We start from the raw sequence: 19,124 nt of genomic DNA on the forward strand, positions 1-19,124 counted from the left end.
TTTTATTTTCCAGTTTAAACAGTTCTTGAACTGATAGGAAGAAGTGTCAGATGAAATCTTAATAAAATATGAATAAACCTTTAATTTTTACAGTGAGTTCTGATGCTTTCCATTTCCAAGAACACATACTTATTGCACTGCTTGTTTTTGGGATGGAAATATGTTTTTAATTCCCAGGTATAAAGCTAATGTAATTACTGCTGTATTGCTTTCTTTGCTTCTGTTTGGGTCAAATGTTCAGGGATACCAGACTCAGCAGTGCTGGAGTTATCTGTTGTAAATAATTTGCAATAGGTTAATGTTCAAGGCTACTTCAGACAAGTTAAAGCAATAAAGTGGTTACATGTAGCATTTTGTAATGAGCAACCTCAACAATTCGGTTACTTTTTATTATAATTATTTTACAGTACCCAAGGGTGCACTGGACACTTGAAAATAGAAAGCAAAGTGATTCTTCACCCGAAGAACTTACAGGTTAGTTTTGGACAAAATACAATAAAAGGAAATTTTAAAACAAAAAGGTACAGAGAACAGGAGGGAGGAAGGACAGAGCTACATCTGTGATGTATGTTGAAACAAAGTTTTGTGCTGTAGTTGATAAAGTAACCTTATAACAAGGGCAACTTCTTAGGGTATATCTAAATTTGAGTCAGGGGATGCCATGCACAGATTGAGGAGACCTATTTTGGCTAGTTCTGATCAGGGCTAGCATTTTAAAAATAGTTTAGCCACAAGGGGCATGAGCAACAGAAGGGGCTAGCTCCCCCACGTACGCATTTACCAAGAGATTAGGCACATAAGTGGTTCTGTTAGGCAGTGTTATTCTATTGAATTTTGCACACTAAGTTCTTGCATATGTAACAAAATTGTACCAGTTGAATTAATTTTAAAGAAACCAATTCAGTTAAAATAGTCCACTCCCTGGTATACTCAGACTAAATGGACATGGCACTCTTCCACTGAAACAAGTGTGTTGACAAAAGGGGGTAACAGTCACATTTGTCAATAGTCTCATGTAAAAAAGGAAGCCTCATAATGCTCCTTTGAGAAAGATGGTCTCCTTTTGCAAATGGAAAAACCAAAACAAGAAAGGTTAAGCAACTGCCTAAAACCACACAGCAAACTGTTGTCAAAGCCAAAATTTAGTCCCTGGGGGTTTCTGTCCTCCAGACAGTGCTCAATCCACTGCACCACATTGCTTTAACATTGCTGTGGAAAACTGAACTAGTTTGTATTCTACAGAATGAAAAAGGTAGCAGGACAAAGTCTTCAACCAGCCTGCCCTCCCAAAAATGTCACTACTGTTTCTTCTGTACTTGCAAAATCAACCTGTTTACAAATCTACACACCAGTCAAACTCTTCACTGATGTTTACGGAACTGGTTCTCTGAACCAATTTGGATCATCCACACACTCGGTGATGTGGTGAATGGCATAGAAGCTGCTTCATCTAATTCTCCTCAGGTGGGTTCAAACATGGTTTTGATGTATGTCTATAACTTGCTTTGAAAGCTGTAAGCAGTACTATTGTGTATGCTTGGATTCTTCACAAAAGTTGTTTATAATGTGTTAATTACTATGGGTATGGAATAGGATGTTGCATTCTGCTAACATCCCAAGGGTCACAGAACTCTAGGGAAGTGGAAAATGTATTTATGTACATAGGCCACATTTTAATGTTCACTGTCAGGCACAAAATACTTGATATTGTTAAGATAGCATGCTAAGATGGGGGGGAAAGGGAACAGAGAATACAGCCTCTTAAACAGCCAGCAGCATTAAACATTAAAGAAAATAAACCAATAGATGGAAAAAATATTTTTTTTTAAATTTGGGAAGACAGACTAAGATTTCAAGAAAGGATCGTGAACCACTGAAGGACTACTCATAATAAAATAGGAAATTGCCTATTGCTTACCATCCTAAGACACGACAGTGACATCTGATGTATGAAAATAGATGAGGCTTGATGAATATACACCTCTAATGTAATAAGGGTCTACACTAGTGAGGGTTTTCAAAACCAATCACAGCAATGTAACATCAATCCAGCACATCATTGACAGAGAGGAGCAAAAGGCTCTCAATAATCTCTGTTACTCAAATCCACTAGGAAATGTGCTACATTCCAAACAAGCTGTGAGTGTTTGAAAAGTAGAGGGAATTACAATGACCCCACTTTGTGCTACCAAGGAGATGTTTTACTGCTAAAAAGGTCACCAAAGGATCTCTAAGGGAGAAATGTGTGCACTGTGCACTTTGGAAAAAGTAGTAGTAGGCATCCTTCAGTCTACGTAGACTATGGATTGTGCCCTTCGTAGTTCTATTTGGGATCATCATTTGCAGCGTCGACTGTGACTGTGAAGGCCCACACGAGAGTGACAGTCCTTGCTGCATCTGTTGCATGTGTAGCGAGTGTCTGGCAGGTCCTTACTGTGCTTTTTGTGGGCTTGCTTCTCCTCTGCTAGCTGTCTGATCCTCATCTCACCCTTCTGAAGGCCCTTGTGTACTTCCTGCCTCCATCTGCTGCGATCGTCTGCCAGCTCCTCCCAGCTGTCCGGCTCAATATCTACCTCCTTGACATCCCTCTTGCAAACATCTTTGTAGCGCAATTGGGGGTGTCTGGGAGGTCTTTTGCCAGAGGCTAGCTCGCCATGCAGGGTGTCTTTTGGGATCCTTCCATCATTCATCCTGTGGACGTGGCCAAGCCAGCGGAGCCGCCGCTGCCTGAGGAGGGTGTGCATGGTTGGGATTCCAGCTTGCTCAAGGACGGCGGTGTTGGGCACTCTGTCCTTCCACAATATCCCAAGGATGCGCCTGAGGCAGCGCAAGTGGAAGACGTTCAGCCTCTCTTCCTGGCAGGCGTACAGGGTCCAAGACTCGCTGCCGTAAAGGAGGGTGCTGAGGATGCAGGCTCTGTAGACTTGCATTTTGGTGTGGGTGTACAACTTGATGTTATTCCACACACTCTTGCTGAGTCTGGACAGAGTTGTGGCTGCTTTTCCGATCCTCCTATTTAGCTTAGTCTCCAATGACAGGGTGTCAATGATGGTGGACCCGAGGTAAACAAACTTGTGGATGACCTCTAACAAATAGTTGTCAATGCTGATTGATGGAGGTTCAGCAATGTCCTGACCAAGTACATTTGTCTTCTTTAGGCTGATGGAAAGCCCGAAGTTCTTGCATGCTTTGGAGAACTGATCCAGCAGTTTCTGAAGCTGGTCTTCTGTGTGTGACACGACAGCAGCATCATCTGCGAACAGCATATCTCTGATGAGGACTTCCCGCACCTTAGACTTAGCTTTCAGCCTTGCAAGATTAAGCAGTTTCCCATCAGATCTTGTGTGCAAAAAGTGCCCTCTGTTGAAGATCCAAAGGTGTGCTTCAGGAGGAGTGCAAAGAAGATCCCAAACAACGTCGGAGCAAGGACACATCCTTGTTTGACGCCGCTCCTGATGCTGAAAACATCCGATAATGTGCCGTCATGTTGGATGGTTCTTCTCATGTCTTCGTGGAAAGACTGGATCATCTTGAGTAACCGTGGCGGACAACCTATCTTGTGGAGCACTTTGAACAGTCCATCCCTACTGACCAAGTCGAAGGCCTTGGTCAGGTCGATGAAGGCAATATAGAGTGGCTTCCTCTGCTCCCTGCACTTCTCCTGCAGCTGCCTCAGAGAGGAGACCATGTCAATGGTAGATCTCTCTGCACGGAATCTGCACTGTGATTCGGGATACACCCTCTCAGCAATCTTCTGGAGTCTGCCGAGGATGATGCGAGTGAACAGTTTACCAGTGATGCTTAGGAGGGAGATTCCACGGTAATTGTTGTAGTCGCTTCTGTCTCCTTTTTTCTTATACAAGGTTACGATGTTAGCGTTGCGCATATCCTGTGGAACCTCTCTCTCTCTCTCCAGCACAGGCACAGTAGCTCATGTAGGGGTTCCAGGAGGGTGTCTGTGGCATACTTGATTACTTCTGGTGGTATACCATCTTGGCCTGGGGCCTTTCCTACTGCAGTGCTGTCGATGGCTTTCTTCAGTTCGTTGACAGTTGGTCCCTTATCCAGTTCGTCCATTCCTGGTAGGAGCTTGACGGCATCGAGGGCTGTATCAACCACAGTGTTCTCGCATGAGTACAGCTCGGAGTAGTGCTCGACCCAGCGCTCCATCTGTTTGGCTTTGTCAGTGATGACTTCACCAGATTTTGATTTCAGAGGTGCCATCTTGTTCTGGGTGGGTCCTAATGCCTTCTTGATGCCCTCGTACATTCCCTTGAGATTACCAGACTCAGCACTGGTCTGGATGCTGCTGCATAGCTCGAGCCAGTAGTTGTTGGCACAGCGCCTGGCTGTCTGCTGTACTGTTTTTCTGGCTGCTCTGAGTGCTTGCAGGGTACTCTGGCTCGGTGAGCGTTTGTACTCCAGGAGTGCAGCACGCTTCTTTTCGATGGCTGGAATCATCTCATTGGAGTTAGCTTCGAACCACTCATTTGTGTTTCTAGCTCTTCTTCCAAACACCAAAAAGGCCATGTTGTAAATTGTATCCCTCAGATGCTGCCATCTGGATGTCACATCGGCACCCCCAGGGCTCCTGCGCAGATCCTCCTTGAGGGTCTCTCTGAACTTTTCGGCTTTCTCTGAATTTGCTGTCTTTCTGGCATCAATGCGGGGCCTTCCAGTTGGTTTAGAGTGGTACAGCTTCTTGGGTCTCACCTTGAGTTTGGAGCAAACTAGCGAGTGATCTGTATCGCAGCCGGCACTATGATAGCTGCGTGTCAGAAGGACGTTTTTGGGGTTATCGCGTCTAGTGATGACCATGTCTAGTTGATGCCAGTTTTTTGAGCATGGGTGTCTCCATGACACTCTGTGCTGTGGCTTGGTTTGGAAAAATGTGTTTGTGATGCACAGATTGTGGCACGTGCGAAGTTCAAGAAGACGCTGTCTGTTTTTATTCATTTTTCCCACACCGAAGTGGCCTAAGCAGGAAGGCCATGAGTCATGATTGGCTCCAACTCTTGCACTGAAGTCACCGAAAATGTACAGTTGTTCGCAAACAGGTATTTGCTCTATGGCAGCACTAAGCACATCATAGAACTTGTCTTTTACTTCTGGTAACCTCCAACACCTAGAGATTTTTAGCTATAGCACAATTTAAACTTGATAAGCAGGCATCTGGTTTTGCTAGAAATGCCAGGCTGAACGGACTTTAGCCTGTACGTGCATTAATAAATTGGATGAGACAATCTGTAAGTACCTAAACTGTATTCCCTTGACATATGCTCCCTTTTTGAAGAGGATGTACATCTTATATATAACAATGTAGTTTTGATAGTCATGTTACTTTTCTGTACTTCTAATGGCAGTAAATTTCAAATGGAAAATTTGTGTGCAGTACAAGTTGTATTAAGTGTTGACCTGTCTGATCATTTTACAGATTGGAGAAAGTGAATGCCTTGCCCAGCGTGTTAGTGAGCCAGTAGCACAGCTGAGCTAGAATATGTATTACCTGCAGTATATTGCAGTAAAACTATATTAAAATTACTGATATAATCCCAAATCATTGAGTAGCACAACTGTAATATTTAGGATTTTTAACTGCTACCGTAGCATTATTTTAAAGGTGAAAGCTAGGAGTCCTGACTGCTAGCTCTAACCACTGCATCCAACATCCTACCTGATGCTGTAAGAAGTTGTTGATGGAATGCACACATCTTAAGAAAATTTAAACACATTTATCTACAATATGCAAACTTAAATACCTCAGGATAATTTTATTTTCCATCTTAAAAACATGGCCCATTTGAACCGTTGTATGTGAATAATTTCTCTGGGCTTCTTTAGGGCTGATCTAGAAACAAGTTTTTTGCACCACTAATCAAACAGCTGCAGACTCCCAGCTTTATTCTCATCTTATTAAGATAAATTTTGTCATCATCTGATCAAGGGACTACCATTATTAAGATAAAGAAACTTGAGATCCATCAAAGGAATGGATGATTTTTAGACATGTTCCATCAAGGAGTATATGCATGGCTTTTTGGTTAGCTATAGCTCAGTAACACGTTTTGATTGTTACCAGAAACACATTCTGCTAGCAGCTTGCCCCCAAGAGGAACTTGTTTCTATCAACTTGTCCTTGCTCAGCTTGCCACAAGAGGTCACCAGAGACCTTTTATTGTTTTTCATGCGTCTTTTAAGTATAGCTCCAAGCTTCCCCAGCATGTGAGTTGCTTGTGGGGAGATGATGCAGAAACTGCAATGCAGGGATAGGTATTCCTCCACCTTTCACATCCTTAGTTCTGTGCTTCCTTTGCCAAAGTTCTAGTACCACTTAAGCTGGATGAATGGTTTTAATGTGATTGACTGCAGTTGTTTTAGTTCCTATTTGTAAGAGGCAGAATGTTGATAGACAAAATGAGAAGCAAATCACATAAGGGGAACTGTTTGAGGTTTTTAGTATAAAACTGTCAACTTCACCTTCTAAAAATTTTAAATTATTTTGTGGAACCAACAATGGGAAGGGGGGGAGATGAATTTACAATCATCATTGTCTTATAAAGCATCTTTCAGTTGATTTATATTAAAGTGATTTTAAATGGTTGTGCTTTACAATGCCTCTGAGAAAGACAGTATTATCCACACTTTATTGAGGAAATTATGACAAAGACTGATTAAATGACTTGCCTGTATAGTTGCATTTCAAATTGGTTACAGATATAATTCATGAGTCCTTAGAAACTGGGATGTTAAGCAGTTCTCTAGGCAGTCCTCTAGAATTTAAATCTGTTTTCTTTCCAATGTATCACTAGGAAATTCAGACAGTAAGGTCTCCTACAATACTTTCTTTTTCACTTCTCTCTGCAGCAAGGAAAGATTATCTCTAGATTGCTAAAATCAGTAAGTGATGCTTTGTCAAAAAGGAAGACTTTTTAGTATATGTTGAAATTGATTTTAGACACTGGCTGTGTCAATTTCAGATTCACTCAGAACAGAGAGAGAAAAGAAAAGTGATGTTTGCCAGTTTCAGTCTCCTACATGAGTATCTGCAAAGAATGGGATGTAAACAAAGTATGATTAGGCTGTCTGAAACCGAAAGAGGTACCATTAGGTAGGTCACACCCAAAATTCTGTGTTTATTTTTTTTTAAAGAAAGTAGGCTTTCCACAACCTAATATCAATGGAAATGCATTCATTACATTTAAAAATAACCAGTAAAAATATTGTTTTGCATGTTTGCAACCTGGACTTTGCAACACAGACCCAGAATTTGAAAATGACTAAAACAAAATTTAAACTGACTGGTCAAGTGTCACTGTCCAAATGTAAATCAGCATGAAAAAATTATTAAATGGCATTTTAAAATTTTCAGTTTTAATAATCACAGCTGGTGGCAGGTTACCCAGAGAAAGCAATTTAGTATTTTGTATATATAAGTTCCAGGTCTTCCTTGACTTTAATCCCTGTGTATTAAGACCACTCATTATAACAGAGCTTCTTCTGGACTCAGTAATTTAACTACTTTTCCAGCCTCACTTTTCTTTTTTTACAGCAGTGAGCTTTTCAAGATATACCTTCCTTTTTCCTCCACACTCTTGTTAACCAACACATTTTCGCACCGTTCTTCAAAGGGAAGCAGCCAAGCTGGCTTTTATATTCAAATTTGGCACATCAACACATGGTTTAAACCGGGATGGGAACTTTCTCAGTCACTATAGGGTCTTGTCTGCATACTTGGCTTAATCTAATTCTTGACCTCCCCCACCACCCCTTCACTCTCTGATTTGTTCACCTTGATTATCTTTTTCTGATTTGTCCTCCTTGCTTACTGTTTTTGGTTCTCTGTGCCTTAAATATTGAGTCTGTTCTGGTCTGGCTATGGTCTGGAGAAGTGGGTCTGTCCCACAAAAGCTCACCTAATAAACTATTTTGCTAGTCTTTAAAGTGCTACTTGACTGCTTTTTGTTTTGATAGTGTATAGACTAGCACGGCTTCCTCTCTGTTACTATTCATTTCACAAGAGTGACATATAACGCCTTCCTCCCCACTACATAACACTGCTGTCAAAGACAACAAAACAGCAGAAGTGTAGCACTTTAAAGACTAACAAAGTGCTAAATTTCTGCTGTTTTGTTTGAGTACAGATTAACACAGCTACCTCCCTGTTACTGCTGTAAAAGGTTATAGAGCTAGCTAGTATACGAATTCCATAACATGAATTTCTCAAGAAGGCATTTCTCCAAGTTGTGGTTCCAACTGCAAAGTATGATTTAAATAACCTCTTTGTTAAATAAAAACATTAATAAAAGATGCAAATCATCACTAGTTCATAGGAATTTACCCCGATATATATTGCAAATTAATAGGTACATTGTCATGTTAGGTCCCAAGGCAGGCCTGTGACTGATCAGCCATGAGTGTGACTTTCTTTAGGAAAATGTGGTCTGAAGAAGTGGGTCTGTCCCACAAAAACTCACCTAATAAACTATTTTGCTAGTCTTTAAACTGCTACTTGACTGCTTTTTGTTTTGATCTTGTGCAATGACTGTGTCTGAGAACAACCCCAAAGTAACTTTCATAACTCTAACGAAGAAGAATACAATATGCAAACTAACTTAGTTATTTCCTTCATAGTTTCTGTATAATCTGTATTATCCTCTGTGTAGCTAATGCATGGAATAAAGGATCATATATTTCCTGGCTAATTTCAGGTGGTTCAGTGCCAGTGGGAGTCCAAGCCATGGAATCATTTGAAATATTTTTATGATTTGTCTAAGACACTAACAGAGACTATATTTGTAAAGTGATGGCATTAAATTCAATAAATCCTAAAGAGGAAAGATGTTCCAGAGTAATACTTTTACTGTGTAAGTTGATTAGTTAGCTGTACAAGAAAAGAGCTTGTACCACATTGTGAGTCAGCTTTCAATCTAGTGTTGCATCTTCTATCAGAATTACAAAAGTGTCCTATCCATGAACTTTCTTTAATTGAAGTTACATGAAACAGATGTGGTGCAGGAAGAGTTATTTTCATGTTTAAGTTATGAATAGATTCTACCTTTCTAACACATACCTGTGATTTGCGTGGATTTTATATATACAAAAATTTTTGCCCTGGCATGTTTTTCTTGTTTAAACACTTACATGCACTTAAAAAAAAAAACAAAACTCCCCTCCCTTCTCCCTCCCCACCAAACCCTTCCACCCTGGGAACATGCCACCCTCTGTTGTGATCTTGCAAGGTCTCAAACAAAGCCAGATTGGGCCTCGTCAGTACCTGAGAGCAAGATTGCCAGAGAACACCTGTGGGAAACAAGATAGATGGTAAGTAGAAGCAATGTGCTCATGGAGACTGTCTTTCAGATGAAATATAAGCCCCAGATCCTTACTGTGGAAGGTAATTTTAACAATCTAACAGCACTTTTCATTGAAGTTGCGTTAACTGGTATCTTGCCAAATTTCTTTATATATTCTGTTTATCCAAATTCCCTCTAATTTTAAAATATTGTCCATTGGACTTCCTGCTTTAAATTATGTTGCAGTGTTTCTTCGTGGCTATTTAGGCAGTTGCTCCATTCAGTCTCAGAGATAAAGGGTAAAGTGACCTTGGTGTGAAATACTTCTATACATGTAAAATCACTTTAATTAATAATGCTAGCTAATTGCTTTGATATTTAAAACCACAATATTTTATATTGAAGTGACTTAAAACCAACCATCCATTGCTGTTATTCTTCAAGGTTTGACTGTAAATGCTTGGCAGAACCAAGTGATCAGTGATTTTGGATTCCTCAATTTTGGGAGAGCCAAACTGAGAGACCTTAAATGGGCTTGTTTTTTTCACAAGGTGCTGATCCTCCCGCCTGCTGAAAAATCAGGCCCCTTTGTTTCAAATGAGGCCATCAAAAATGTGGCAAACCAAAATCACCATTGAAATTCCTGGCTGTAAGTTTTTTAGGATGGATAAGATGCCTGAGAGTAATGTGCCCAAATCCCATTGAAATTCAAAAGAAAACACTGAGTGCCATATCCCAGCCAGTATTTGTGTGTATATTCTGTGTACCTATGCAGTCTTCGTATGCATATACACTACAGTAATTGCTACCAATTGTTGTCTCCAAAATACTATGGAGATGAACGATAGACACTGTAATTAATAAGTTACTCTGTGGGTATCAGTCTTTCTTTCCTGACTTGCAAGGCACTCTGACTGCTGTAATAGTCCACTGGAAAGTGCCACCCCTTAAATTTTCCAACTTTTAGTACTTTCAGAAAATAAATCTCATCAAATCTTTGGGAAGACATGGCACCCTGGGTAAGGGACTTGCTGCTTCACCAGCTTGAAAAGAGAGGTCCCAAAAATACAAGCAAGCTTCACATTGGATGTCAACAGGGATTTTATAGAGATTCAGACGTGGATTTTTAAATGTATTTGAAAACAATTATGCATTTAAAATTTTACCAATATCCTTTTGAAGTGTGCTTTTCCTATTTAGGTTGAAGAGCAGGAGGAAAATTGCTACAAGGGAAATTAGTTGATAGAATAGTTTGTCTCATGGAATTGCTGGATGCCTTATCATTTGGAGTGTAATTTGTATGGCTAAAATTTATGTATGGGCATTTCAATTCCTGATGGCGTGATGCATTTGCTGCATGCCTTACTTTCTCAGTGCTTCCCTGTCTCCATCTGTGTGAGGGGGATAACTGTATCTACCCCCTTGGGAAAATGCTTTGCCAGCTGTGGAAGAAAAGTGTTATTTGTTGACGTTTTACTTATAAAGGCTCTTTTGAGACTCTGGTGGAAGGTGCTATATCAATGCAGAATATGATTATTAAAACGAGTATGAATAAAAATCTGGCATATACTTTACAGAACAGTCTAAGGGAGTATTGTGCACTGAACCTTCTAGTTTACAGGGTAGCATAACTCTAGGTGAAAGGAAACAGTTTTCCATGTAGTCTTGGTATCAATCTCCCATCTGAGAATTAGACCATAGCGCCGAATAGGAATGGACGATTACGCAGTCTGACTGTTAACAGCAGGTTTTTAATGTCCTCACCCGAGAAAGGTTCCTCATGTTCTCGTTGGCGCCCCCTGCTTTTTCAGTGTCCCCAAGGCACCCCGGTGCTGAGCTGTCTGTTCTTCAAAACCTGCTGGCAGATCCTAGCCGGTCCCTATTCCTATAGTTTTTGCTCAGGGGGAGCAAGTGCAGTACGTTATTTCCTTGTCTGGAAGGTGGTTACTTGTGCCATTTCTGGTGCCCCTGACGCATTGTGCAAGCTACTGCTTTTGCAGCACTGTGGCTTTAAGAGAAAACGCAGCTGTTTGTTATCCTCCCTCCCAGCTCCCATGCTGGCAAGCCCAGCGTCTTTCCCATTGGCTGTCTGTTCCCCAGCTGTTGTCTGCTCCCTGCAACCTACTACTCCGGGACGTTGCAGGAGGAGGGGAAATTCACGTAGCCCTGATGCTTGATTGGCCTACCGGAATAGGGCTGAGCTTGGTCCCAGCCAACCGTCTGGGTGTTGCTATGCGCCAGCTGGTAAGTATAGGCACAGCCAGTTGGCAGTCAGGGCAGCAAGTTCGCCTGAGCAACTCTAAGGGGGAGGGAGCCTGCGGGAAAGGGGAGGGAGCTGCAGAGCTGCCTGGAGACGAGGATCCTGCTTTCCTCTAGCCGCTCAGCTCCGTCTGCACTGGGGACGGTCGGAGGGCTGCTGCGCGGGGGCTGGTAAGTGGCTTGTCGGGAGAGGACGTAGGAGAGCGCTGCGTCAGAGGAAGGGGGGTACCCAGACGGGATGCGGGGGCTCAGGGGCACAGGAGGCGGCAGGGGCAGTGGCAGGGAACGGCTGCTCTGAAAATCTGTCACCTAACCCCAGAGACCCGCGCAACAAAAGTGTGTGTGTGTGTGTGTTGGGATAAGGTGGTCTCTCTGCCCAGGGCTGGATTTGTGATCCGAAGCCGAGACAACCTGGGCTGGGGGAGAGCTAGTGACAAACCTAGCTGTTGCGATTGGGACTTGTAATTTTGGGATGGACGTATTTAGTTTTCTTCCGTCCACTTAAATCAGATGTGCTTTGTCCCCTGGAATGAAGGGCTCTAGGTAAAAGCTTCTCTGTAGTTGCCTCTTGCAGTGCTTTGGTGGGGGTGGAAGGGGGTAGAAGGAAGGCGTTTTGCATCCCTTTGTAATTTTGAGAAGTGGTAGCCCGAAGCCCTTCTTTCCCAAGGGATCCCACATTTGGAATGTGCACTTCCCCCATTCCGAGTCCCCCTCCCACAGGTACTCCAACCAAACATCCTCTCTGTGCTCAGGTGGGGAGGGAAGTGATGTGCCGCAGTCTAGTCTCTTTAAGGCAGAAACTGTTCTCAGGGGGCCACCAGAGCAATTGGGGGTGGGGGGTGAAGACAAACAAGTAGGAGGGCTTGACACAGGCTCAAAGTGCACACATTTGTTTGCCTGTTTAAAGCCCAGATAAGATGGCATTGTCTTTGTCTTTCCCTCTTCTAAGGATTTAATTTTTAGAAAATTACCCTTGTCTGAATCTGATGCAGCTACAAGTGTTGCTGTTGGGTATATGCAGAGCTCAGATGCTGAGCATCAGTTGATATAAGTACTTGGGAAAGGGAGACTAGTTCTGAATTAAGCTAATGGTGGTAGCAATTGAATCCATAACAAAGCTGCAGGATCTGAAATCCTGAGACTCATTAAAGCTAACAAAACAAAAAGCAGTCAAGTAACACTTTAAAGACTAGCAAAATAGTTTATTAGGTGAGCTTTCGTGGGACAGACCCACTTCTTCAGACCATAGCCAGACCAGAACAGACTCAATCTGGTCTGGCTATGGTCTGAAGAAGTGGGTCTGTCCCACGAAAGCTCACCTAATAAACTATTTTGCTAGTCTTTAAAGTGCTACTTGACTGCTTTTTGTTTTGATAGTGTATAGACTAGCACGGCTTACTCTGTTACTATTCATTAAAGCTAAGTTTGAAAAGGAAACATGATTGTGGGGTGAAGGAGAGGGGATGTAAGGGACATGATTCCAAGGGCAGACCCTCCTCTCGGGGGCGTTCTAGGACCGTTGCCTCTGCCAGGCCAGCCTAGAGCGTGAGCTGCTGACCAGCTCTGCATGCCATGTGACTGGGTCTATTTACTAACACTGCCAGTCAGCCCTTAGAGATTGGGCCTTTCCCAGCTCAGGCTGCAGCTGTGCCTGCTTTAGAGCAGATGAAATCACTATGTTGTGGTATAAAGAAAATACCACAAGGCAGGAGGAAAGGATGGAGAGAGGGGGCTGTCATCTCATGCTGTTTGTGCACAGGGTAGGTGGTGCTCGATGGCTTGCAGTGCAGTAGTACCTAAAACCAACCCCCTCCTGTAACCCATGATTAATTGCATGGTCCTTGCCACAGATATCACCCTGGCTCCACACTTAAAGTGGCTGGATGGGATCCTGAAGTATGATGCATCAGAGCCAGGCTCCCCTGCCCTGTGGTGCTCTGAACCAAGCTTCGGTTTTGGCCCAGCAATACAGAGGGTTTGAGATGACAGAAGGAACTGTGGATACATACTGTGCGACTATGAGTTGTCTGTTTGGCACCACAAAGGATTGTAGCTTAAACCAAAAATCAAGCATAAGCTCTTTGTTCTCAAGTACAGAAAGCGTAGATAGTGTTCCATCCAGTGGAGAGTAGGTTAAATGGGAAGTGATTGAGGTAATATCTCTAGTGTTGTTGCATTCTTCAGTCGCCTGGAAGTTTCTCCAAATGGTAACTTTCTGCCAGTACATATTCATGGTTGTTGTATTTAACATTTGTATTGTAGTAATGCCTGTGAGCCTAAAACAGGTTATAGCCTGGCTGTGCCAGATACTCTGCAAACAGTAGATACTGAAAAACAAATGATCTGCAAGAGGCTTTCACTTTTAAGGGGCATCTTAATGTCCCCTTCACAGCAGAAGACCCCTGTTTACTTGGCAGAAGGTTTTACTAGGATTGGCAAGGCCAAGATTTCTGAGTTAAGTCTGTGTCAACCAAGATATTTAGAGGTAAGCACAGAGGAGAGTTAAGGCTCCTTTTCCATTCCCATTGGATTAGCTAAGCATTCCAGGCTCAACAGACAGACGACGTAAGCAGAGCTCCAAGTATTTTGGAGGGCCAAGCTAAGCTTTCAGAACACCAGTTAATCAGTAAAGGTGGAAGTGTTCTTCTTCTCTCCCTCAGTGAAGATGGCTTGAACACTAGAGTGTAATTCTATGCTGCTTTTGGTTTGTCGGTCAGGTCTTACTTCCAGGAGAATAGTCTCAGAGGTAGACATGTTAGTCTGTGTCTTCACAAAACAAAAACAGTCCTGTAGCACCTTAAAGACTTAAAATATTATTACTTTCATGGGACAGATGCACTTCTTCAGATCTAGAGAATAACCGATCGCTTCCAGGAGTTACACTTCGAATACAGTATGTCCAAATCTAAATAAGAGAGGCAGAACTAACAAGGAGACCTGTAGCAACTTAAAGACTAATATTTATTTGCACATAAACTTTCAAAGGCTGGAACTCCTGTTGTCAGATGCATAACTAGATGTGTAGTTGCATTGCCTCTTGGATCCTTTGGATCTTCAGTTTTGTGTGATTGCGGGGTGTGTTTTGGGTGGGGGGGAGGAGAGAGAGAGAGAACTGAGATGGTGGGTCACTTAATGACAACAGCAGCATCACTACCTGTAAAGCTACATTTTCTCAAAGGTGTTGCATCTCACTATAAATAACTGGGTACATGTTACCAAGAGCATTCCATCAAGTTCATTGACCACATGGCTGAAGAGCCTAGCAATATTTTGGAAGGTGACAAGTATTCCATAGCTCTGTTCTGGCCCTCGACATAGGTTGGGGAAGAGGAAAAAGCCATTACTCGCTTGCTGTTCTGGGTACTGCCTTTCACTGTACTGCTGGATGCTTCTCCAGTCACAAAAGAAGTGGTGGAAAATCCACCTACAATGAAGAAATGGCTGCAGTGGATGTCAGTCATCATCTAAACCACCCCTGCAGCCTGGGAGATGAATACGAGGACTTGATTATCTGAGCTCTGGTGAGATCTCCATTAGGAGCAGCACTCCTTGTAAGCTGAGCGCTTGGGAAACTGCCCAGGAGAGTTTTTCAGGTGTCACCTAGGTGATTATCAGAGCACCCACAGAGGGCAGTATGTGTGTTTCTGTTGGTGATACACATCCACACGTGCCTTGGTGTGCATAAGAAAATTTATTCCACCCATGGATGGAAAAAACTAAAGGCAACCCTGGTTAGAAGTCATCAGTGAGGCTGTATAGCCTTTGTATAAGCTAATGAAGTTACGGCAGCTCCAGTGTTCACCACCCACTGCTCAAAAGCAGTATCAAGGTGTTCTTTAAATTAGTTTTTTCCTCTTGTTGGAATCCTGCAGATTTGTTTCTTCAGCTTCCCTGTTTTCTCCCCTTCCCCCCCAACCCCAAGACTTATTCAACAGATCTCACCTTCTTAAATGTTCAGGGTAAAAGTTACCTCTTCCTCCCAAAAATCCTCTCTTCTCCTAAAGCTGTTCCTGTGCTTGATTGAGAAGACTGGAGCACAAAGGCGAGATTCTTCTGGCTTTCCTGCACTTATAAGGCCGTTTCACCTTTTCTGGCAAGAGCCTCAGCTGGTATAAATCAGCATGTCTCCATTGACTTGAGTGGAGCTGCAGTGACTTACACCAGTTGAGGGGTGTGATACCCTCTGAATCCCCGGTGGAATTAAAATAACAAGTCTGCTCTCTTGTGGGCCACCGTTTGGAAGTAGAGATTACAGAGGTGTTTCCTTGGTGAACTAAGAGATATGACATCTGTGTCAGAAAGACAGCTGATGTCCCATTACTAGGTCATGCTTACCTTTTCACCCCTTAGCCCCTGCCCTTGTTTATTGTGGGCTGAGTGAGTCTGGCAGCTTACCTCCTCTCTGGAGTATCTTGCTTGACTTTGTGTTTTGCATTTTCTGGAACATAGCTTAGAGCCCATGAGACACTTCACCCAACGTCCACATCAGTCATTCTAGTTAGAAAGCTTTTTCACTTGTTGGTATTACATGAAGGCATCTTCCTGAAACAAGGGCTGACTTCACTCCAGGAAGTTCAAGTGTCACCAGACTAGCTTTGCCACTTACTGCTACAGGAAATACCAAAATTAATATTTCTTCCACACAGCAGTCCTCAGGCTCGGTATACGCCTTCATTATGTCTTAGTGCACTGCTGTGATGTAGGTAAATATTATCCTCATTCATTTATGAATAAACAGAGAGCTGTGATTTGTCCAAATACGTGTAGCCTGAGTCACTGGCGTATGTAGGTATGGAAGACCTGGTTTGCAATCTCTTTGTGTAACTGAACTAGACTGTATAGAAGCTGTGGTCTTTTTTTTTTTTTTGGTCATAGCAGCACTTGGAGAGGGAGAGGTAGGTCAGTAAAGCTTCCCAAAAATACGTGCAGTTTTTCAATTTTTTTCTTATGTTGCAAGATTAACAATTTCTGTCAGTCCAGCTATTCCCGTCAAACCAAACACAGATTCTTGAAACTACAGAAGATAAAGGTGTCTTTCTTTGTCCTTCAGAGAAGCTTTGACCAGCTATGTACAGTGGGGGATAATAATTCTTTCTTACGTCAAATGGGTGTTTGTAAGACTTAATCTATTAATGCTCTTCTGCTAAAAGATTTCTGTTAGAAGTGACAAAATCTACATGCTGTTGTATTATTATGTTGGTACCCAAACAGTTTGCTAATATGAACAATCCCTTTGGTTTAAAGAATTTTTTTTCTCAGCAGTCACTTGGGTATATAATTGCACAAATGTATTTTCTTGTTAAAAGTGCAGCTTACAAAACATCAACAGATATGAGATCAGGTCAATTAGTTTTACTAAATGTAAGATGGACTATTTTGTCCTGGTAACCTCCAAACATTCCAATATTGGAGGCAGATCACTTTATAGGTAGGATAATGTGGTTTCTTAAGTGCTGTAGTGTAGTTAGTATACGCCTGTTTCTGTATCACTGTGCAAATTGCTCTGTTAGAATAGATGCACACTTGAGTGACTGTTTTAATGTAAACACTTGTGTCAAACGAGGATGCATTCGCTTGCCTCTCCTGTTTTTGATATTGCGTTTAATTCATTATGAGAAAAAGTGCAAATGGGTACAAAACAGGCATTGTGTGGCTTACCACCAGTACGTGATCAGGTGTAGATTTTATTGCTATAGCTTTTCTCAGCAACAGCTCAACAAACATGCAAGCAAAGCCCAAAAGGCTGTCCACAATTGTTTTTTTTTTTTATTTTTAAAGAGAAGAGCTAATAATTACTTGTGAAAAAACCCAAGAACTCGAGCAACTCCTGACTCAAGCATTATGTAAGAAAACAAAGGCATACAAGCACTGAGTCAATTCGCATACCTTGGCAGCAACACACAAGCCAATGGGGATATTCAGAAAGAAATAATCTCAAGAACTGGCAAGGTGGCAGCTTAAACAAGATCTGATCATCAAAAATCTACAATTTAACAACCAAACTACCAGTCTTCTGCTCAAATGTTATTTCTGCCGTAAGCTGTGAATGTAAAAGATGGAGATCCGCCAACAGTACAGATGAACATTAAATATCTTTTGAAAGCAAGTGATTCAACAAAATATGAGATATCAAATAGAATGAATTTACAATAAATGCTGAGATTCATCAGAGAGTTCAACAACTTTTTAAAGTTATCAAGAACAGAAGAGGGAACCTTTTGGAGCATGTGTTGAGGATGAAGCCACAGTATCTGACATGACAAGCGAGCCATTCAGTAGCTGGAGGAACATACAAAAGGGGATGATCAAAATAATTCCTCCATCAAATAGTGCTTAGAGACAACAATCTTGTGGGACTTAATTTGGAATTTCTGCTGACCGGTCCAGGACAGACTAGGATGTTGGAGCCTCATTATTATGCTCTGAACAAAATGTGATGGCATGGGAAGGATTCACATTTAGATAATTGAGTAATGTAAGGAATGCAGGGGAAGCATAATAGATTAAGATAGTTTTTTAAAAAGTGAGGATGTTTCACTATTAATGGGGAAACAAAAATTGGGGCGATGAATAAAAAATGGTATTATGTCTGCAGCAAATGGTCAGTCTTTGGATGGGTAGAATTCTCAGTGTCCTTTCAAGTCACAATCTACATTGTGAGATGTTTCAGGTAGAGCATGTGTCCTTGTTTACTGTTTTGAATGCCATATATGCCCTGTGGTGCTCATAACAATTTTTAAATAATAACTTGAGAATGTTGCCATGTCCTGATACTGTGACTCTTGTTTTAATAACAAGTCTGACATGTAGTTTACCTGGGGTAGAAATACAGGAGAAGCATGAAGAATTGCATCTTACTGCTCTGTCACATCATTCTATTGAAGTTTTGTCAAGTCAAGCCAGTTCCTCTTAAGGGCTGCTATTGCTTTATACAAACTGTTAAGTGGTATGAGTGTCTGTTAGTTCTTCCTGCAGTTTTTGATTTATAGCCCAAGCAGGTTTTGCTGGCAGGAGCGAAAAACAAATGTCTTTCAAATCCCTGCTCCAGCCAGCCATGCACCTTCTCTGCATGTTTAGTTTTCTGTTGCAGTTTGGCAGTCTGCACTGCTGTCTGTCTTAACTGGTTATTGTATTCTAGGTTCAGCTGCAATGAAACTGATCTGAAAAGCAAAGGTGGGAACCCAACAGCTATATTGCTTTCTCTCCTGGAAACGTGTTAGCAGTAGCACTGACTTCTCTGCATAGCAAGGATGCTGTTGTCGGATGCCTCCTTGGAGACTGAAAATAAGAGTTTGAGCTATTCATTGGCTTTTTAATAAAAGTATGGGTCTGCAACCCTTGTGCACATGAGCAAGGCTGTAGAATTAAGCCCTAGGAAGGCAACTAGATCCTAGGCCAGTCCTACATGATGACTTCAGTTTTGATTGTCCTATGTCCTTTGTATTGAGCTCAGCTTGCAAAAGAGTACTTGAACATAACCAATATAACTTCTTGTTGCCTGTTTATTTTAATTCAGTGGCCATGTGAAAATCAAACTGTGTGGTTTTTAAACAGTCCAAGAATTCTAGAGAG

At 42.0% G+C, this 19,124-nt stretch overlaps 2 protein-coding genes across 6 annotated transcripts in view; both read left to right on the top strand.

Annotated features, from left to right (window-relative positions):
* The window catches only part of GDPD1 (glycerophosphodiester phosphodiesterase domain containing 1), a 45,499-nt gene extending 36,721 nt beyond the window's left edge, over positions 1–8,778 (top strand). For 2 of the 3 annotated variants that reach the window (XR_012648136.1, XR_012648137.1), the window contains 3 exons: positions 408–474; positions 1,243–1,464; positions 3,159–3,241. The gene's annotated coding sequence lies outside the window, so the exon portion shown is untranslated. Of the gene's footprint in view, positions 1–407; positions 475–1,242; positions 1,465–3,158; positions 3,242–7,549 lie in introns of those variants that run through there. The other variant, XR_012648138.1, reaches the window with a different exon arrangement.
* A 2,845-nt stretch (positions 8,779–11,623) lies between these two features.
* The window catches only part of YPEL2 (yippee like 2), a 69,069-nt gene continuing 61,568 nt past the window's right edge, over positions 11,624–19,124 (top strand). The window contains exon 1 of one of the 3 annotated variants that reach the window (XM_075013949.1): positions 11,624–11,723. The gene's annotated coding sequence lies outside the window, so the exon portion shown is untranslated. Of the gene's footprint in view, positions 11,724–13,293; positions 13,313–19,124 lie in introns of those variants that run through there. The other 2 variants (XM_075013950.1, XM_075013952.1) reach the window with 2 other exon arrangements.

Source organism: Carettochelys insculpta, chromosome 19 (genome assembly GCF_033958435.1).
Source record: "Carettochelys insculpta isolate YL-2023 chromosome 19, ASM3395843v1, whole genome shotgun sequence".
Lineage (NCBI taxonomy): Eukaryota > Metazoa > Chordata > Testudines > Carettochelyidae > Carettochelys > Carettochelys insculpta.